This window comes from Helianthus annuus, chromosome 15 (assembly GCF_002127325.2).
Source record: "Helianthus annuus cultivar XRQ/B chromosome 15, HanXRQr2.0-SUNRISE, whole genome shotgun sequence".
In the NCBI taxonomy this organism is placed as follows: domain Eukaryota; kingdom Viridiplantae; phylum Streptophyta; class Magnoliopsida; order Asterales; family Asteraceae; genus Helianthus; species Helianthus annuus.
In genome coordinates, this window is record NC_035447.2 from 158,377,276 (window position 1) to 158,386,778 (window position 9,503).

Here is a 9,503-nt window from a genome sequence, read left to right on the forward strand (position 1 = left end):
GAACTCCAGGACAAGGTATTCTCATTCCTAAAGAAGGCGAGGCAAATCTCTTGGCCTATTGTGATTCCGATTGGTTAGGATGTCCAATGACTAGACGGTCCAGAACTGGTTATTTACTTCTTCTTGGAGGAGCTCCTATTTCTTGGAGGACCAAAAAGCAGTTGGTTGTATCTAAATCCTCAGCATAAGCCAAATATCGAGCCATGTCTAATGCTGTTAGTGAAATCTTGTGGATGAGGTGGCTTTTACGCGAGCTTGACATGGCTCCTGTCGGACCGACCCAATTGTTTTGCGACAATCAAGCTACTCGTCACATAGCAAATAACCCGGTTTTTCAAAAGCGCACCAAACACGTAGAAATGGACTGCTACTTTGTAAGGGAAAGAGTTGATTCTATGGAGATATGTCCCATGCCTATTGCCACCAAAGATCAAATTGCTGACGTTCTTACAAAAGCCTTAGGGGCCAACTCACTTCTGCTGTGCAAGTTGGGCGTTCGGAACCTTCACGCTCCAACTTGAGGGGGAGTATAGAATATGGGAAGAATATGGGGCTTTTATTATGCAACATTCTCTCCTTATTTGTCTTTCCAAGACTATTGCTCTGTTTTCCATTCCTGTTTTATCTCCTTTTATTGTGCCTCTCTTTTGTTATATAGAGGCCACATTCTTGCTTTGTAATTATCAAAATATCATCATCCGAATATCATCAATAAAACAAAACCCATAACAATTTTGTTAGTTAGTTTCATACTAAACTGTCGGGTTAGTTTCAAACTCCAAAGTGTTTTGTTCCATGTACCAAGGTTGACACCTATATTCTAAATTGCTTTGTTCCATGTACAAAGGTTTAACCTTGTATACGTACTCCAGATTTCTTTGGTCCACGTACAAAGCATGACCCCTGAACGTGAACTCTATTGGGTTGTGCCATATAGAGGGTTCACCGTCAAAGACGAACTCCTGACACAACGTAATGGTTAGACTTTTGTAAAGCTAACTACTAATAAATAAAGAAATGTTTTGTCTTGCTCAAATCTGGCAACACTGTCTCATGATGAGAACGCACACCAGACACGACCTCCTCCTGATGCGAAGTTCGCTGCCGAGACACGACCATAGATTGCCCTGTAGGTCTCTAGGAGCAGATGAATTTTATGGTAAAACTTGGGATGGTGGAACCACCCTAACTTTAGTTAGAAATCTGGTGGGAATCCACATGGGTTTCAATCACGGCTAAACCAGTTTTGTAGTGGGGATGTAGGTGCAAGTTCGGGTAGTAGTGGTAGTCATAAGGAGGTAGAGGAGATGTTAGCAACTCAGACTAAGATGCTCACTCAGCTTATTAGTAGGGATCAGGAGACCCGGCAGAAGCTAAGGAGCATGATACTTTGATGAGAAATAAACAATCTGCATTCCTGGACCTGCAACGATCGGTTTGAGATATTGCGTGGCAACTGATTGATAGGCAGGGAGGTTCGTTTTGGGGCAGTACTGAGCCGAACCCCACGACAACACTGAAGGCGGGGTGGCGACCCGCAATGACAAAGGAGCAGCCACCGGTTGATGATGAAGAGCCGATGGATGAGGAGATTGAGAAGAATTGAAGAACCCGTAACTCACGCATGGTGCACTAATATACAAATATAAACTAAAACCTAACTAAGTGGCCAAACTACTACTATAAGACTAGATATGAAATAGTGATGTGTCCCCGACAATGGCGTCAAAAACTTGGTGCTAAGAAAGTAACAAATAAATTTCACACAAACATGTCTAGTTTTTAGGTAAAATCACAAATACTATACTAGTTTCTACAGGGCCGGCCCGGAGGAGGGGCGTGGTGGGCAATCACCTAAGGCCCAGACTCCCCGAGGGCCCGAAACCTTTAAAAAATATTCATCTATATATTAAGTATATATATATATATATGTTTTGTTTTGGTTTTAATAACCAACACATTAGTTGGTGTGGTGGTTTGTTTTTTGCATTAAGATATTGTTGTAGAGAGAAACACGTGTTCGGATTCCAGTTGGAACCTTTCCATTCCACATATTTTTTTTTGCATTTCTTGTATTACACCATTTTGTATTTCCTTTTTTTTTTTCTTTTTGTTTATGATTTTTGGCTATTCAATCCTGTTTCTAAGTCTTCTTTTTCAATCTCAAAATTCAAATCTTTACTTACTATTAAAGGAGAGTTCCTGCTGAATCGGAAAAGCTTATGTGTCGAACACATAGCTATGCCAACTCAACTTTCCTTACTTCATTATTACATCATAAATCACGTTCATTTATTTAAAAAAATTCATCTCATTTATATAAAATAGCTTCAATTAAATTAACCTTTTTATTTGAATTTCAAAATTCAAAATTCAAATTGTGGGTTATTAGAAAGGGGCTCAATTAATGTTTGCAGGTATATAGTACTATGATGTATGTTTCTATCATATATAACTCAATCATCTTCCCTCCTTTCCTCCAGACTCTCTTTTCATCTTCAACTTTCCCTCTCCCTGAACAAATTAGTATCCTCCTGTTTTCCGAGTTCATCACAATCATACTCATTCTCAGAATCATGCACGGTCCTGGAGAGCATCACACTCTCAGTTATGTTGCCGATTTGAACCCTACAAAAGATATGTGGAACATGAAGGCGTGAATCATCTGAAAATGGAATCAAGGTTTTAATATGGAGTTGATTTTGATCGACGAGAAGGTAATGTATATGCATCTCTTCTGTTATTCTATATCACTATATCATGCGATTGAGGATACTAATTATTTGTCATATCGATTTGTAGTTCCTTACAATATCTGTTAATCTCGCTTTGCATTGTTTGTATGTTTGTGCCCTAAAAGTTATTTTGTTCAACTTTTGTCCAAGGTGTTAAGATTCAAGCTGGTATTAAGAGTCACTTGATCCTTGTTTTTGACCGCCAACTTGAAGAGGATGATGTCGTTATTATCTCGAAATTCGGTGTTGGTGAAAACAAGGTCCCATACAAAGTTGCAACATATGTGTTCGAGATTGGCAAGGTCTTGAATATGATTTCAAGTTTATTCCTTTTAAAGATGTTTTTAATCTTAATGCAGAAGCAAGAGAACTTTTGACAGCTGATTTGTATATTTTAGGACCCACTACTTTAATATAGCTTATTTTGTATACTTTCGGTTTTAACTTAATCATTATTGCTTAGACCATGGGGTATGGTTTGGTTAGTCTCTTTGGGGACTACCCGCCACATAGGCGCCACATCACCCAAAGGTGTGGAGGACTACCCAACTTAATAAAAAAAAACAATATATTAATAAAGGGGAGAGAGAGAAGGGCCCACCAAATGAAAACTCAACCAACCAAAAAGCTCGTCACCTCCGTCTTGCAGAAGCCGCCTGCGACGCGACGCCAGCCAGGGGGGCGGTGTGGGACGCCGAGGACGAGCCAGGACGGGGGAGCCGACCCCCATACCGCATGATCTTATAGATATTGCTGGTAGTGTGATTTGGTGTGGAGATCTAGACATTTCTAGATGACCTCCTAAAGAAACTAAAAGGATGAATTTTGACATTCAAGACTTGGTGTAAGCATTAGTCTCTTGTTCCCTACAATTAATACAGAATTTTGATATTCGGTAATTACAAAAGAATGATTGTATTCAATCATATTGTAATCCTAGCATAAGTCTCATGTTCCACACAATTAATACTGAAGTTATCTATGTAATAAATGAGTGAAATGATGTAATAAATGAGATCAAGAAGTTATTTCTTGTATAATTAATGTGATTCTTAGTTTTTAGTTTAATTGAATATATATTCAATCAATCTTCAACTGTTTTCAGAGTTGATTTTTTTTAATTTTTTTTTGTATTTACTGCCATACATCTATTGTTTTAGGGGTACAGATTTACGATGTACCATATGGAATGAGTATGCTCAATAATTCCAGGACTTCATTTCTAAAAACACTTCTAACATGTCATGGCTGTTATCCAACATGCAAAGATCAAGGAAAGCAAGGGTAATTTCTATTATTTTATATCTTTCTTAATTATACACTATTATTAAAAGTTTAGTTATAATTTGATTACATCTTGGTTTTATTATGCACGCATCATGACCGCATAATGCGCGTATCATAAAAAGAGTCTATTTTGGGACCTGATGCAGATGCCGGTGGTTGAACAATTTTCAGGTACCATGGAACAATTCTAATTATATATGTTTAGAATATAGTATATTTTAGTTGTTTAAAGGTTCACAAGTTAAAATATTAGCTATACATATTTTTTGTTTATTTTAAAGTAAAGAACCCTTCGCATCATGTGATGCGTGCGCAGCACGCTCAAGGGCGTACCTACCCCAAGCTGAGGGTGGGCGGATGCACCCCTTGAAAAAATAAATTTTAGTGTTATTTTTCGTCGGAAATTTCGACCGCACCCCTTGAAAATTTTCAACCGCCTCACTTAGAAAAAAATATTATAAACTTATAAAAAACTCAAACACTGATTATTATTTTACATATAAGTATATAACATAATTTATATAATTATATTCTTTAACCACTTATTAACTTAGTTATTTAATCTAATCAAAGCCTAATCTGCAATCTATTTTTATTAACACAAGCCCAAACCCAACCCAAAGAAATTTGAACTAAATAAAATAACCAAAACCCATCCACCCATTCCAATTCTAACTCCAAATCCCGCCCAAAAAAAAAAAACTCCCAAAATTCCAGCGAGACCAACCCCAAAAACTCCCAAAAAACTTGACGCCACTGCTCACTGCCGGACGACTTTTTTTGCTGGAAAAACCAAAATTCCAGCGAGACCGACCCATATTATGCCAGAATTCCGATATAGAACTAGCATAATTTTTTTATTGATTTTTTTTTGTTTTATGTGATGATTAGGAGAAAATATAGACATATAAGGGTTTGATCTTTTTATGTTTTTTTTTGATATTTTTTCGGTTGTTCTAGACTTGTAGTTAAATGATTTTGTTGTTTTATTTATAGCTTTGTTTGTTTAAATGATTAGTTACAAGTAATCAACATTTAATACTAGGGCATGAATGTTTGAAAATAAAATTGAAAATTATGGACTATGGCTGATCATGATTGTTTACTTTTTTAAGTGTTTAATGTTATTTTATGAACTTATGGAGCGATTTATATGTGATAGTAACCATTAGTAAGAATGTAATGAACTTATAGAGTGTTTAGTAACTCTAGATGATGTTTTGGATAGATTTCAAAAAATGAAAACCTACAGGGCACAATTTTAAATACGTTTGTAACGACGTTGACGTGTTTTTGACGATTATATAAATTTTTGTTTAATGTTCTTTTGTCTTACATTACCCGACCCGACCCGACCCGCTATGAACCGATTTTTTTTATATAATTAGGGGCCTAAAATCTTTAAAAATATTCCGCACCCCAGCAAAAAATATTCTGGGTCCGCCACTGAGCACGCTTCAAAGTTTTGTATTAAAATGCATTTGATCGTGATACACATTTTATAGTACATATTGTTTTTAAAAAGAATGCACCAGCAGCGTATATTGCTCGCATCATATGATGCAGTCGTGAGGTTGCATCACTGGTTCCGAGTCAAACATTCGTGCATCACATGATGTTGCCTATTCTCGCACCTGATTTAGTTGACCATTATTTGAACAAATCAGTTATTTTACTGAACAATTTCGAGTCTATATGATTACAATATATAATATGTATCGTTTTAAAGGTTTACAACTTAAAATATCAACTTTACATATTTTTTGTGTATTTTAAATTTAAGAACCCTTCGCATCATGTGATGAGCGCGGTATGCGCATTGCCCAACATGCATCAAATTTTTGTATCAAAGTACATCTGATCGCAACACACATTTTAGAGTACATCTTGCTTTTAAAATGCGCGCATCAGCACCTCATTATTTGTGCATCATATGATAGAATCAAATTGCATCCTAGTTTCCCAGTCCAACATGCGCGCAACACATGATGCAAACTATTTTTGGCGTCTGATGCAGTTGGCCGTTATTAGAACAAATTAGCTCTTTTATTGAACAGTTTTGACTCTTGTAGATGATGACAATATATTATATTTTAGTCTTTAAAGTTTCACAGGTTTAAATGCTATACATATTAAAGTTTCACAAGTTTGTATAGAAACACATCTGATTGCGAAACGCATGTTAGAGTACATCTTGCTTTTGAAATGCGCGCTACATATTATCGGGTTGCTTCGCAGGTTCCGATTCTAACATACGCTCATGACATGATGTTTTCTATTTTTGGCACCTGATGTAGTTGGCCGTTATTAGAATAAATTAGCTCTTTTATTGAACAGTTTTGACTGTTATAGATGATGACAATATATTATATTTTAGTCTTTAAAGTTTCACAAGTTTAGATATTAGCTATACATATTGTTATGTATTTTAAATAAAAGAACACGACGCATAGATGATACGTGCGCTTAGCGCTTGCGTAGCACGTATCAAATTTTTGTATCGAAACGCATCGCATCTGATCGTGACACAACTTTTAGAGTAAATATTTTTTTTAAGTTGCGTGGATCAGTAGTGCATAATGTGCACATCATACGAGTTAGTCATGAGTTTGCCTCGCAGTTTGCGAGTCCAAGATATGGGCGCATCACGTGATGTTTTGTATTCGGTCGCCTGATGTAGTTGAGTGTTATTTGAACAAATCAGATCCTTTTTTCAATAGTATTAATATAGATGATGAGAATATATTTTATTTTAGTTTTTAGTGGTTCACAAGTTTGCTGATATAATTGACTTGACTAACTGTATGTATATTGTTACAATTAGATCAATTGACAATTCAAAGTGATAAGTTTGGAACCCGGCTGTTTCTAAATCAAGACATCGATGAAGTTAGTCAGCTAAGGAGAGGTACACTGTCAATACAATATGTATTTATATTTTGCCGATTATGTTTTGTGTGACATAATTTGGATATTAATATTAATTATTGTCAAACATGATGCAGTCTTATACTGAAACAAGGATTAGGATATGGTTCTGCTTCTCAAACAATACTTTCATCTCAGACCGTTTACCCATTACGTCAAGAATTAATAATAGACACCGTAAACAAACATGTTGACGAGATTCGGGAGACATAAAAGGTTTCAATACTTTTTTATGTAATTTGTATATTTGTTGACTTAATGACATCATTTGTTTTTTAATGAGACCATGTATATATACTTTTTTTCAGGAAATGTTTTGTGTTGTGGTTGGGACAATAAAAATTGTGCAAGAAGGTTATGGTTGGTTCTACGCTGCCTGTCGCAAGTAGGGTTGTAAACGAACTGAACGTTCAGCGAACAGTTCGTGAACCGTTCGGCGGAAAGTTCGTTTACGTTCGTTTGTTTAACTAATGAATAAACATGAATAAGAAATTTCGTCCGGTTAGTTAAATGAACGAACACGAACAAATGTCTCGTTCGTTCAATAGCGTTCGTGAACGTTCGATAATGTGTTCGTGAACATTGGTTCATGTTCGTTTATTTATGCTATTCATTAAAGGTTTTTTTATCATTTATTTATTTTATGCAAACTTTTTATATCCCTTAATTTTTATTTATCTCATTAGCCAAATAAATAAAATAGGAAACCCTATCTCCACCTTGTATATCCACCATTCCACTTTCCTTCTCTTTATTTATATCGAAAACTACTATCGGCCTTAGTTAACAATTAAGGCTTCAAGGTCTAGCGCCACTCCCTCTTACTATCCACCTCTAACCACCATCGTCTTCGCTGATTTTATATGTGTCAGTTTGTGTTCGTGAATATGTTCATTTCCTTAATGAACGAACACGAAAAACAAATCTCGTTCGGTAAGTGTTCATGAACTGTTCGTGAACAAATTATATCCTTAACGAACGAACACGAACAAGGCCTTGTTCGTGTTCATTCGGTTCGTTTACAGCCCTAGTCGCAAGTGTTTCAAGAAGGTGTTAACTAAAACTGAATATTTATAAAATGTTGAAAGAGTTTCTGAAGAAACTCTAAAATTGCCTGCTACTTGTAACGCCTGCGTCCCTGAACTTTTAGCTATTGTCAATTTCAGTCCCTAAACTACGTGATAATTGACACTTTTGATACTTGTGATGCTTCAATCTAGATTTTTGATTCTTAACACTATGATGCTTGATTCTTGATTCTAGAAACTTGATTCTTGATATTTAACACTATGAGACTTGATTCTTGAGGCTTGTTTTTTGATACTTGATACATGGAAACTAGATTCTTGATACTTGATACTTTGGTGCTTGACTCTTGAGACTCGTGAAACTTGAGACTTGGTTGAACGAGAGACTGGAGACTTGTCGCTGGCGGAAACTATGAAACTTGGAAACTTTTGTGTTAATGATATAATCTAGTTATGTGATACTACTACCCAATAATATGCAACGCAACGCTTAATCTAACTCGAAAATCGAACCAAAGACGGGAACGCGGAAAGGATGGGATTGACCGAATGGCAATCCGATCGGATGACCATCCGATCAGAGAGCCATTCGATCGAAGTGCCATCCGATCTGTGCCACACCGCCTTATCTCCTCTCACACACTATAAATAGGACCTGTCACATCAAACCTTACTGATGTGACAGCCTCCTTCGACCAGACGCACGCACTCCCTCTTTTCTTCCATTTCTCGGCGATTTCGATACGTTTTACACTAGATTCTTGTACATCTTTGATTTATACACTATTCTTTACACGATTCTCCATTGAAATCTCACTTTTCATCGTGAAATCTCTTAGATTTGAGCTCTAGAGGGTGACGTCATCATGGCTAGTTGTACAAACAAGTTGTGTGTCATCCCTCTCAAGATCTAGCTCAGACGTAAGAAATTTCATATATTTTACACCGAATCTTTACTAAATCTTAACTTTTCAGCTAAAACTTATGTTTTTCTTCATCATTTCTTAAACTTTTACTTAGAATGGTGGAATCCGGACCCAAACGGACTGTAGACTTATTGATTAGTCTGGAGTCGGTTTGGAAATGGATTGTTGCCGGAGAAGATGACCTGAGTGTGGATTCCGACATGAACACAGACAAACACAGACATCTGAATGGACTGGGGTAATTCCCATCCGACCAGACCGGCTGAACATTGATGTGTTTATCAGTGTCTCAATACATACTATGTCGTCACCGTTAAACTCGAAACTTGGAAACTTTACGAGGTTGCAAAAGGAACTAAGTCATGTCAATCGAATGGTAATCCGATCGGACTGCCGTCCGATCGAATAATCCGATCGGATTACCATTCGATCGAGGTGACACGTGCTTTACAACCTTCTATACTTATACTATTTTTGAATCTGAAACTTTGAAACCTTAGAAACTTCCATAATCGAATGGCAATCCGATCGAACTGCCGTCCGATCGGATAACCGTCCGATCAGATAACCATCCGATCGAAGTGACCAGGTTGAACATT

At 36.6% G+C, this 9,503-nt stretch overlaps 1 long non-coding RNA gene across 4 annotated transcripts; it reads left to right on the forward strand.

Annotated features, from left to right (window-relative positions):
- The first annotated feature begins 2,142 nt into the window (after positions 1-2,142).
- LOC110912865 lies at positions 2,143-7,568 on the forward strand. 4 transcript variants are annotated; one of them, XR_004881212.1, is made up of 7 exons: positions 2,143-2,717; positions 2,886-3,037; positions 3,904-4,019; positions 4,169-4,193; positions 6,847-6,930; positions 7,028-7,166; positions 7,259-7,568. It is a non-coding gene; the product is annotated as an uncharacterized LOC110912865 (long non-coding RNA). The 4 variants fall into 4 exon arrangements; XR_004881211.1 differs by having other exon boundaries at positions 3,896-4,193; XR_002578220.2 differs by having other exon boundaries at positions 3,904-4,193.
- Positions 7,569-9,503: the final 1,935 nt, after the last annotated feature.